Source organism: Gracilinanus agilis, chromosome 3 (assembly GCF_016433145.1).
Source record: "Gracilinanus agilis isolate LMUSP501 chromosome 3, AgileGrace, whole genome shotgun sequence".
Lineage (NCBI taxonomy): Eukaryota > Metazoa > Chordata > Mammalia > Didelphimorphia > Didelphidae > Gracilinanus > Gracilinanus agilis.
The window spans coordinates 182,232,033-182,242,396 of NC_058132.1; positions in this window are offsets into that span (position 1 = coordinate 182,232,033).

Below are 10,364 nucleotides of genomic sequence, written 5' to 3' on the forward strand. Positions count from 1 at the left end.
GTAGAGTCGCCAGGTCTGCCACAGAGTTTATCCTGAGCTAACCCAAGCTGTTCAGGACCCCAAATTGTCCCGGTGAAGGCAATTAGGATCTCAAACCATGTGTTTTGTTGCTGCTTTTGTTTTAATTTTATCTAAGCATAGCAAAGAAGCTTCTATGTCCATTGAGGAAGGCAGCTGAGCCAAGCAAAGCCAGGAATAAAAACCCAGATCTTGTTAGCCCAAATACAAGGGTTTTTGCATTCTTTCAAAGTTCTGTAGAATAGATTAAATTGCAGGCTAGTAAAATATCAAAATTTGGTACCTTGGATGGCTCTGCCCTGGATCTTAGCTCTCGGAGAAGCAGAGGGACGTGAAGAGCTGCAGCCTCTCCAAAAATCCTGCGTGGGTTCTTTCACCTGGGAGGGGAGCCAAAGGCTGAGGAACAATAGGTGAGGGGTTTAAGGACTCAGGAAGCAGAGACCCAGATTAAACAACAGGCAAGAAACACAGAGAGATACCTGCAGCGGGGTGTCAGGAAGGCAGCTCCCTCAGAGAGAGAGAGCGTCCAAGTCCACTGCCCTGATTATTATACCTTTTTGGCAGTGGGATTTTCGGGGTGTCAATCAAGCAAAGGAAACAGCGACGGTTTTAACATAATATTAGCGTCCAATTACAAAAATAAAGAAATGAATAGTAACACAATTGTACCAACCAGGTGTTCAGGAAGAGTATTTTGCAAGTCTATCCTGTCTTCTGTCTTCCTGGATCCCAGGCTGAAACCTTTTTCTGTGTGACCACTTTTTCAGAAGTTGTGTGTCTTCATCATTTCAAAAGACCTTTACAACTTGTCTGGCAGCTTTCCCATTTCAGATAATAACAGAGGCTTCATTTTTAAGTTCAACAAAATTTTAACCCGATCCAATTTAAGGATTCAGAAATCAATCATGTGAAATATTAGAAATATATCCATAAGTCTGGTCCATGAACACTTTGCTCAGTAGAGTCAGCTTTTGAATACATCTTTATTTTTTATTATTCTATATGTTTTTTAAATTTTTAAAATTTTTATTTTGAATATTTTCCCCTAGTTACATATTTCATGTCCTTTCCCTCTCCCCAAGTCCCCCAAGCCCCCCTTAGCCGACACACAATTCCACTGGGTTTTACATGTATCATTGATCAAGACCTAATTGAATACATCTTTAACATCTTCACGATTTGTTATTTACTATAAAGGTCTTAAAGTGGGAAGAAGCAATACACAGAATTCCTCCAGGTATCCCTCCACTCACCCCATAAGAGCCATCCTATATAAAAAATAATATTTTAAAAAATCAGTAAAATGGATCAATTCATTGAAAAAGATCTGCTGTTTTTCACAATATACACTTCTAAGTTTCCGCCTGAGTAGAGTGGGAGCTTTCTTTATATTTACTTTAGTGCTTTTTCTTTGTAATTTTGTAGATTTATTGATTATTTTATAATTGTTCTTTCTGTTTATAGAATTGTAGTTATTGTGTGTGGGAACAGACATGATAGGAGCTGTGTGTTGCATTTCAGGCAAATCATTCTAGTGGCTGAATGTCAGATGGATTGAGGTGGGGAGAGACTTGAGGTAGGTAGACCCACTCACAGCATATTGTCCAGACATGAGATGGTTAAGGACCTGCACTAGAAGCGGTGGCAGTGTCAAAGGAGAGAAGGGGTCTATTTGAGAAATGTTGTAGAGGAAAAATCAATAGCCCTTAGCAATGGGTTGAGGTTGGAGGTGGGGTGAGATAGTGGGGATGATGGAAGCCAGAGAGACTAAGAGGATAGGGTTTGACTCCAAGGTAATAGGGAAGATAGGAAGGAGGAGGGATTAGGTGGAAAGGTAATGGGTTCTGTTTTGGACATGTTGAGTTTAAGATGTCTACTGGGCATCCAGTTTAAGTTGTCTAAAAGTCAGTTGAAGGTGCGAGATTGAAGGTCAGATTCATTCTTATTATTGTAGGATCCTGCCTCAGTTCTCTAGATTGAAAAAATAACATATCAGATTGGTTGCTGGGTACAGCATTCTTTCTAAGTAATATTTTCTCAAGGACATCGTAAACTTTTTTTTTTACCAAAATTGCTATTGCTATACTATTATTATTACTAAATTACTAAATGTACTAAATAATTATTACTAAATTACTAGTCACTTCCCCAGAGGTCCACATGTTCTATTACTCACATATATAGATTTCCTATTCTGAATATTGGGAAAGGTGCTGCCTGACACCTTCTGTGATCATCTTTCTTTTTGGGGATCCCTAATTTAGTGACTTTACTTCACTAGCATAGTTCAGATCGATGCCTCTCCCTACCATGACCAGTGCCTGTTTAACTAAACTTGACCAGGTTTTGATTTGAGCTCATAATTCACCTGGAAAGAAATTTCTATAATGAGTTGTTTCTCTGGATTAGTTCATGGATGAAGCAACCATCTCCTGATGAGTTCATGAATGAATCAACCATCTCTTTTTCTTAGGGCACTGCCAAGTTCAATTGTATAGCTTCCAATAAGGTAGTTAGGTATGAAATAATAATTAATATATATATATAACTTTTAAACTTTTGTAACATGCTTTATGTATATTATTTTATTTTTATCACAAAGTTGTGAAAACAGGGAGGTATTTTCTATTATTATCCTCATTTTACAAATGAATAAATTGAGGCAAACGGAGGCTAAGTGACTTCTCTAAGATCACACAGCTAGTCAATGTCTGAGACATTATTCACACTCAGTATTTCTTGATTACTATATATTAGATCTACTATGCCACATAGCTGCCATTTGGAACAGGGTTTCTTAACTTTTTGTTATATTTTTGACCCTTTGGCAATCTAGTAAAATCTATGGATTATTATTTAGCATAATATCCTAAATACACAAAATAAAACATATAGGATTGCAAAGGAATCAATTACATTGAAATACAGTTATCAAGATATATATTTTTAGATTTTTCCAGGCCATAAATACCTTTTAGAACAACTAATCAATGCATCAAAACTCTTCATTTCCAAGGCATTTTGTAGCTAGGCCATCATTTTTGTCTTGAATAAGATACTTCATGTCCCAATTTTGAGCATTTTCACTGACTTTCCTTCATGTCTAGAACTCAGTCACTTTATCTCCATCTCCACCAGTATTTCCTGACTTCTCAGTAAAATCTCAGCTAAAATTCCACCTTCTTCAAGAAGGCTTTATCCCATTTAATGCTAGTTCTTTCCTTGAGATTATCTAGAGTTTATCCTTTCTCAATATAGAACCTTCTGCATATTGTCATTGTCCTTTAGGCTGTGAGGTCCTTGATAGCAAAGATTGTCTTTTGCCTTTCCAAGTGCTTGAAACATAGTGGATGCTCAATAAATGCTTGGTGACTTGACTTGTTTAAAGATGGGGATTTTTTCTATTCCAAGGGAAAATAGTAGAATGTGGAAACTGAATTGAAGGGACCCTACTATTAACTTCATAAAGTCATCCTTTCAGTCATCTTAGCAATTTATATCTACCTGGAACAGACTATAATATTAGAAGATGCTGAGTAGTAAGTGTTGTTCTGGTAAAGGTTTAAAAACTAGCTCTCTGGAGGAAAAATATATGCATGACATAATTTTAAATTTGATCTATATTATTCCAACTTTCTATGTCATTTTCTTAAGGCTACAAAACAGTAAATGAATATAAGTTACAAATCAAGTCAAGATTTATGCTAATTTCTAAGTTGTAAATGCTCACACTGAAAATTTAATAATTTCAAATCCTGATAATAGCTTAAGGATAAGGGAGTTATTTCAGTAGTAGGATCTATTCCAAGCACTGAAAGAGAACAGTGTCCCACTCAAAATACAATGAAACAATAAATACTTTCCACTGTCTGAGGAAAAGAGAACAAAAGTCATTGATGATTTTATACCCAAATTCCACAGAATATCCGCCTTAACTGGCATCATTACAATTTTGAAATCCACTCTGAAAAAAATCATGCTTGACTCATCTTGAATCACCAATTACAATACCTTTTAGTTTCCAAATACTATAAATCTCTGAGCTTTTATCTCTAACTTCATCTCTTTCCACTTCAAGCAAGCAATAATTGGAATATAGAGAAAGAAATATAAGTACTTTAAAGGCTTGGGATCTTCCTATGAAATTTTTCATTTCTCTCCTTTATGTGGGGGAAGAGAAATTTCCCCCTTTTATTTTGGTTGACTGAACTACAGGAAAATACATTCTTCCCATTTATACAAAAATATTATATAACAACATATATCAAAAACACATTCATTTTTATGAAACACTATAATATAAGGGACAGAGTTAAAGTCATAGAGAGAGAGAGACAGAGAAAGAAAAATTTTCTAAGTTCTTATGAGAAGTTGGGTATTGTGCCAATTGTCAGTAATATAATTATGGACAAAAATGAAAAACCAAAACTTCAAGAAATTTAAATTCAGATAGGGGAAAGATATCTTTTATGGGAGATAAGAGGTCCATATTGCTTGAACTATTTTTGATATTTGGGTAGGTTAAGCTCAAATTTCCAAAGGATGATCAACTGATATTTTTCTGAAAACTCTGCCTTTGGATGGGAAGCATTACTTATTCCCTCTTTTTTATCTCTTTATCTACCACACCTAACATGATATACGATTATGTCGCATTGGTGAGATTTCTCCAAAACTGCAATTGAGTACCATGGCCTAATGTCTAGCTGCATCTCAAAAGAAAAGGATGTGGAAATCAACTTTTTTCCTTACTTAAACCTAGGAGGCATTTTCACTTATCTGCCAACTACACCATTTGTCTTAGGAGGACTTGTGGCAGCCATCATTTACCAAGATATTGGTATGGTACAAATGGCTAACAAGACCAAAAGAAGGAAAATAAATGGTTTATTTAGCTTATAGGGATACAGTCGTCAAACACAGGATAAAGATAAATGCTGATAATCCAAATGAGTGCCTATACTTCCTCTCTGTCAGTTGAGGTAAGATATTCTTTGACATATATTGTTATGCATTATTTTTATTTAAAGGGCAGAATTTCTTTTTCTTGTAATTCAATCAACCAAAAGAGAGAAAAAAAAAGATTTCTATTGCCTCTTCATAAAAGAGAAATGAAAGCTTTTAGTAGGAAGTTTTCAAGTCCTTTCTTTATATTCCAATTATTGCTTGCTTGAAGTGGAGTGAGATAGAGTAAGAGATAATAATGCAGAGATTTATAGCTTTTGGAAACTGAAAGAAATTCCATTGGTGATTCAAGATGAGTCAGGCATGATTTTTTTGGATGAGGATTTCCAAATTGTAATCGTGCCAGAAGTGAATTCAAGAATAGAGGCAAATATAACCCATGTGGAGTAGTGAACCTACCATACTTGAGGGTGCAAGAATTACCAGTATTGGGAACTGGATGTCCTAGGTTCTCACATAGCTTCCATGTCTATCTGTGCCATAGCCTAGGGGTTTATCACTTTGAAACTCTATTGGCTTCTTCTTCTATTATAAGGTGGATTGATCTGTCTAAGGTCTATGATAGTTTTCCTTTAGAAAATTATTAAAAGAAAAATGGCTGTTCCCTTCTCATGTTTTCATTAAGTGTACCCTTAATGTATGCATGGATAGTTTTATTTTTTTTAATCATTTCAGATAGATGGTAAGTCTTTAATAATACTGATATTGAGGAGCATTTTAGATATAAGGACAATGTAGTGTAGCAGCTAAAGATCCATCCTTGGAATTTAGGGAGACCATGGTTCAAGTTCTGCTTCTGGCACAATACTAGTTACATGACCCTTAGCAAGTCATTTAGCCTTTAAATTAAGTACTCCACATCACTTTCTCAGATTATAAATTACAGAGAATGTGCCAATTTTCTTGGTAAATGAACTTTGCTCATCTGGGAGATATATCTAACAGTAAAGTCACAGATCAAGACCCCAACCCTAGGCATAATATTAGCTAAATATTCAATGTCCAAGTCATGGAGGGAAGAGACATAATTTTCAGTAAGCATTCTCCAATAAAGTTTTACAATTTCACAGAAATTTTATCTAGAATACTGTTCTCGCTCATATACGGAGATTATTTTCATAAAGATTTTGTGGCAAAGAGAAAGTTGGTATATACATAATTGATATTGATGTTAGTATTGGAATATAGTTGTAGTATTAGCAATCAATAATTGATAAAAATCGATAATCAATGCACCTGCTGTCTTTTCTCTCTCTGTCTCTGTCTTTCTGTCTCTGTTTCTTTCAGAAGATCTTTGTTGGTGCTCTTTTTATTCCTTTGAAATTTTCTTCTTTTTTTAATATCTGGAAAATGGATTCCTGAATGTCTTTAAAACTTTGTATCCAACATGCATTTCTCCCCTACTTATTGGTTTGGGTCTAAGCATTGTTTCTGACTTTTATTTAATTTTTAAGTGGTGACCATTTTTTCACAAAGTTTTTGTTCCAGAATTTTGGAAATGTGGTATTACCTTATCAGTGACAATACAAATAGTTCACTATTAAAATGTCAAGAAATCTGTTGAATTTTACATCTGTTTCTTGTTCACATTTCATCTACAAATGCTTTAAAAATATTCTGAATTATCTCATGCTCAAACAAAATTCTCTGCAGGCTTTCTGTTTTGACTGCCTTTCATGATTTCTGTGAGGCTGAGTTGCTCGTGGTCTTCCATCATTATCCTCTACAGTGTATTGTACATGAGTCAAGTCAACAAGCATTTTTTTAAGTGCCTACCATGTGCCATTCACTATGCTGGGCTCTGGGGATACAAAGAAAAGGAAAAGATAGTTCCTGCTCCCAAGAATTCACTATATAATAGGGGAGATCACATGCAGACAACTATGCTCAAACAAGATATAGAGAGGCTAAATTGGTGATAATGTTAGAACAAAGGAGCTATAAGATAAAAGAAAGCTGCGTAGGGCTTCTTCTAGGTGGTAATCTTTTACTTTAAGCCAATATTACAGTCATCCCTCAACATTTGTGGGTTTCACATTCATTATTTTTTGTTTCTTCTGTTGGCCTTTGATAATTTAATGGAAAATTCTGGAGATTTGTGGCATGTTGTGCAAAATTGTGGATGACACATATATAAAGAAAATAAAAATAGGTCATAATTGCTTAAATATTATATATTATTAAACTATTTTTATCACTTCCTACCATAAATATATATGGGTAAATTAATTACAAACACTTAAATTTTGTTAAAAGTTTCAGTGCATTAAAGCTCTACAAAGTGATGCACTGGGGCAATCAGGTAGCACGGTGGATGGAGTACTATGTCTGGAATCAGTGACCTGGGTTCAAATCTAACCTCAGACACTTCCTAGCTATGTGACCCTGGGCAAGTCACTTAACCCCATTGCCTAGCCCTTGATACTCTTCTGTCTTAGAATTGATAGTAAGGTAAAAGTAAGGATTAAAAAAAAACATTATGAACTGTCTTTGAGGATGCCTCATCTCTGTCTCTGTACCATCCAAGACTCCTCAAGTGATTTTTGACTGCAGTGATTATTTTATCTTTTGCTTTAAGGCCAGCCCTGAAGTCCTTGATGCAGCTATACCAGCTGCTGGGAAGATTCTGCATAGTGTAATAGATACTGATCTCTCTTGTTTTGTGTGTTAAAAAATAATCAGAATTGTTAAAAATAAAGATTTGGGGTGGAGTTTAGAATTATTCATAGTTTTTCACATTCATAAGGGTTGTGTGACCCTAATCTCTGAGAATGTCAAGGGACAACTTTATCATTGATGAACATATGTCTATTCTTGGCACCCAAAACAGAAATAACAAGATCTCATTTATATAGCAACTTAAGGCTTTTAAAAAGTGCTTTTCCCATCTTGTGAGGTAGGCATTGTAGACATTATCATTCTCTTGATGGATGAAGAAACTGAGGCTTCAAGAGATTAAGTTATTTTCTCAAGGTCAAACAGCAGGTTTTGAACAAAATTCTCTCTTAATCTCTCTGTCTTATACTAATCATGATTTTACCAACTTGGGGGGCAGCAAGGTGGCTCAGTGGATTGAGAGCTAGATCCAGAGATGGGAAGTCCTGGGATCAAATCTGGTCCTGGTCACTTCCTAGCTGTGTGACCCTGGGAAAGTCACTTAATCCCCATTGCCTAGTCCTTACCATTCTTCGGCTTTGGAAGCAATACACAGCATTGATTCTAAGATGGAAGATAAGAGTTTAAAAAAAACAATTTTACCAACTAAAGAAAAAAAAAAGAAGCTCCTTCAGCCTCTCTGTGGCCATAACTTTTGGATCTGTTAACTCTAAGATAGAATATAAGATCATAGATGTGTATCTACAAGGGGCCTCAAAGGCCATCTAGTCCTATCTCTTAATTTTCTGATGTGGAAACTTGTCCAGAGATTTAAGTGTTTCGCTCAAGACCAAACAGGCAATAGGTGAAATTTTAAGCCATGTCTTATGATTCTATAGCCAATATTCTTTCTATTGCACTGCTTCCTCCATTGATATGGTAAATGCCTTTATTTTTTAATTATTTCTCATTTTTTCCTGTATTGATAGGCTGCTTTAAAAAGCTAGGTTGGGCCTATTATAATTACTCAGTTTGTTCATCTTCTTTCTTTATCCTTTCTTATAATGGGGTGTTTACTATGATTTTTGCTGTAATCATTTGATGACCTAACTACATGCACAGATGTGACTGCTATAGCCACAGTCATTTCCTTTCCATGGAGATTTAGTCATTTCATGATGCCTTTAGGTATTTTTACCAATAAGCACCTTTTGACTCACTACTTTAAAAAGTTAATATACACAGGTGTGAGGTCATTGAGTAATCTACAAGATTTTGAACTCTTTCATTTCTTGATCTCAAACCATATTTCCCAACATATTTCTGGTAGCTTTCCCCTGTGTCTATTTTCCATGAAGACCCATCTTAAGTTCTTCACAGAACTTCTCCATCATTCCCTTCTCTATTAAACAGTATCTGTGATGAAATCACAGGAGCCCAGACTTAGATTTACAAGAGATTTCAGTGACCATATAGTCCAGAGGTTGACAATCTATGGCCCTCAGGTAAATCCTGCATTCTGCCTGTTTTTATATAGCCCATGAGTTAATAATGATTTTTATGTTGGTTTTTTTTTTAATACAAACTAACTTAAACAATGTTAAACAACATTGTTATCTTCTGAGCCATATAGAAATAGGCGGCGGGCCAGATTTGACTCTTAGGTCAGAGTTTGCTGCTCCCTTGTCAAATCCAACCAATACCTGAAAAGGTATCCTTCAGCATGATTTCTAATTGTGAAGACCAGGAGCAATAAATGTCCCACAAATAAAGAATAACAAAACACACTATTACATAGAAATGTAATTGAGTAGAATATTACAATAATCAAAAACAAGGAATTTCAATAATATAAAGAACTATGAAGATATGAATGAAATATAAAGTGAAGAATAAAAAATTAGAAACCAAACATACATATTAATTATAATTATAGGAAAAGGAAAATTTCTGAATAAATGATTTCTGTGGGAGACCACATCTCCAAACCACTGACAAAAAGAGATAGAATGAAAAATATATTTGACTTAATAGAACAAAACAGTTTTAAAAGCTTTCTTTTAGGAGCATGTAGGTGATTCAGTGGATAAAAAGCTAGGCATGGAGACAGGATGTCCTGGTTCCAAATATAACCTCAGACATTTCTTAGCGGTGTGACTCTGGGCAAGCCATTTAACCCCAAATTGTCTCACATTTACTGCTCTTCTGTTTTGAAACCAATGATGATATCATTTATGCTTTTTCTCCATGCAGTTTTTCACTTAATTTATCATACTACCTACTCATGCCCACCATACATTTCCCTAACACCATTTGAGCCATTTGAAATTTTAATTCTTCAGAGATTATGATATCTATAACTTATATCACTGTGATATAGTGTCCCTATACTACCGTTCTCCTTTCTGCATCCAGGGAGAAGAGGAGAAATGAATAAAAAAAAGTCCAGTGACCTCTCAAACCCTGGAAACTCGAACAGAAGATCTCAAGATCAAAGAAATCAGGCAAGATGGCAGCAGCAGACTTCTCCTTTTCAAAGGTTGTCATTGGGTCCAGTGGCCCTACTTCATATGCCTCAAGCTAGCTAGAGAAAAATACAATTGGAACACCCTGGCAGAGAATTCTGAGCAGAAAAGCACCAGCAACAGGAACTTTGGTCTGCACTGCTTCCTATGTCCATACTCACACAGAGGAGCCAAGGTCCAGATGCAGATTTCCTGCATTTAAATTTATTCATTATCATTTATTCATTAACAATGAATAAATACAATTATAATATCATGATA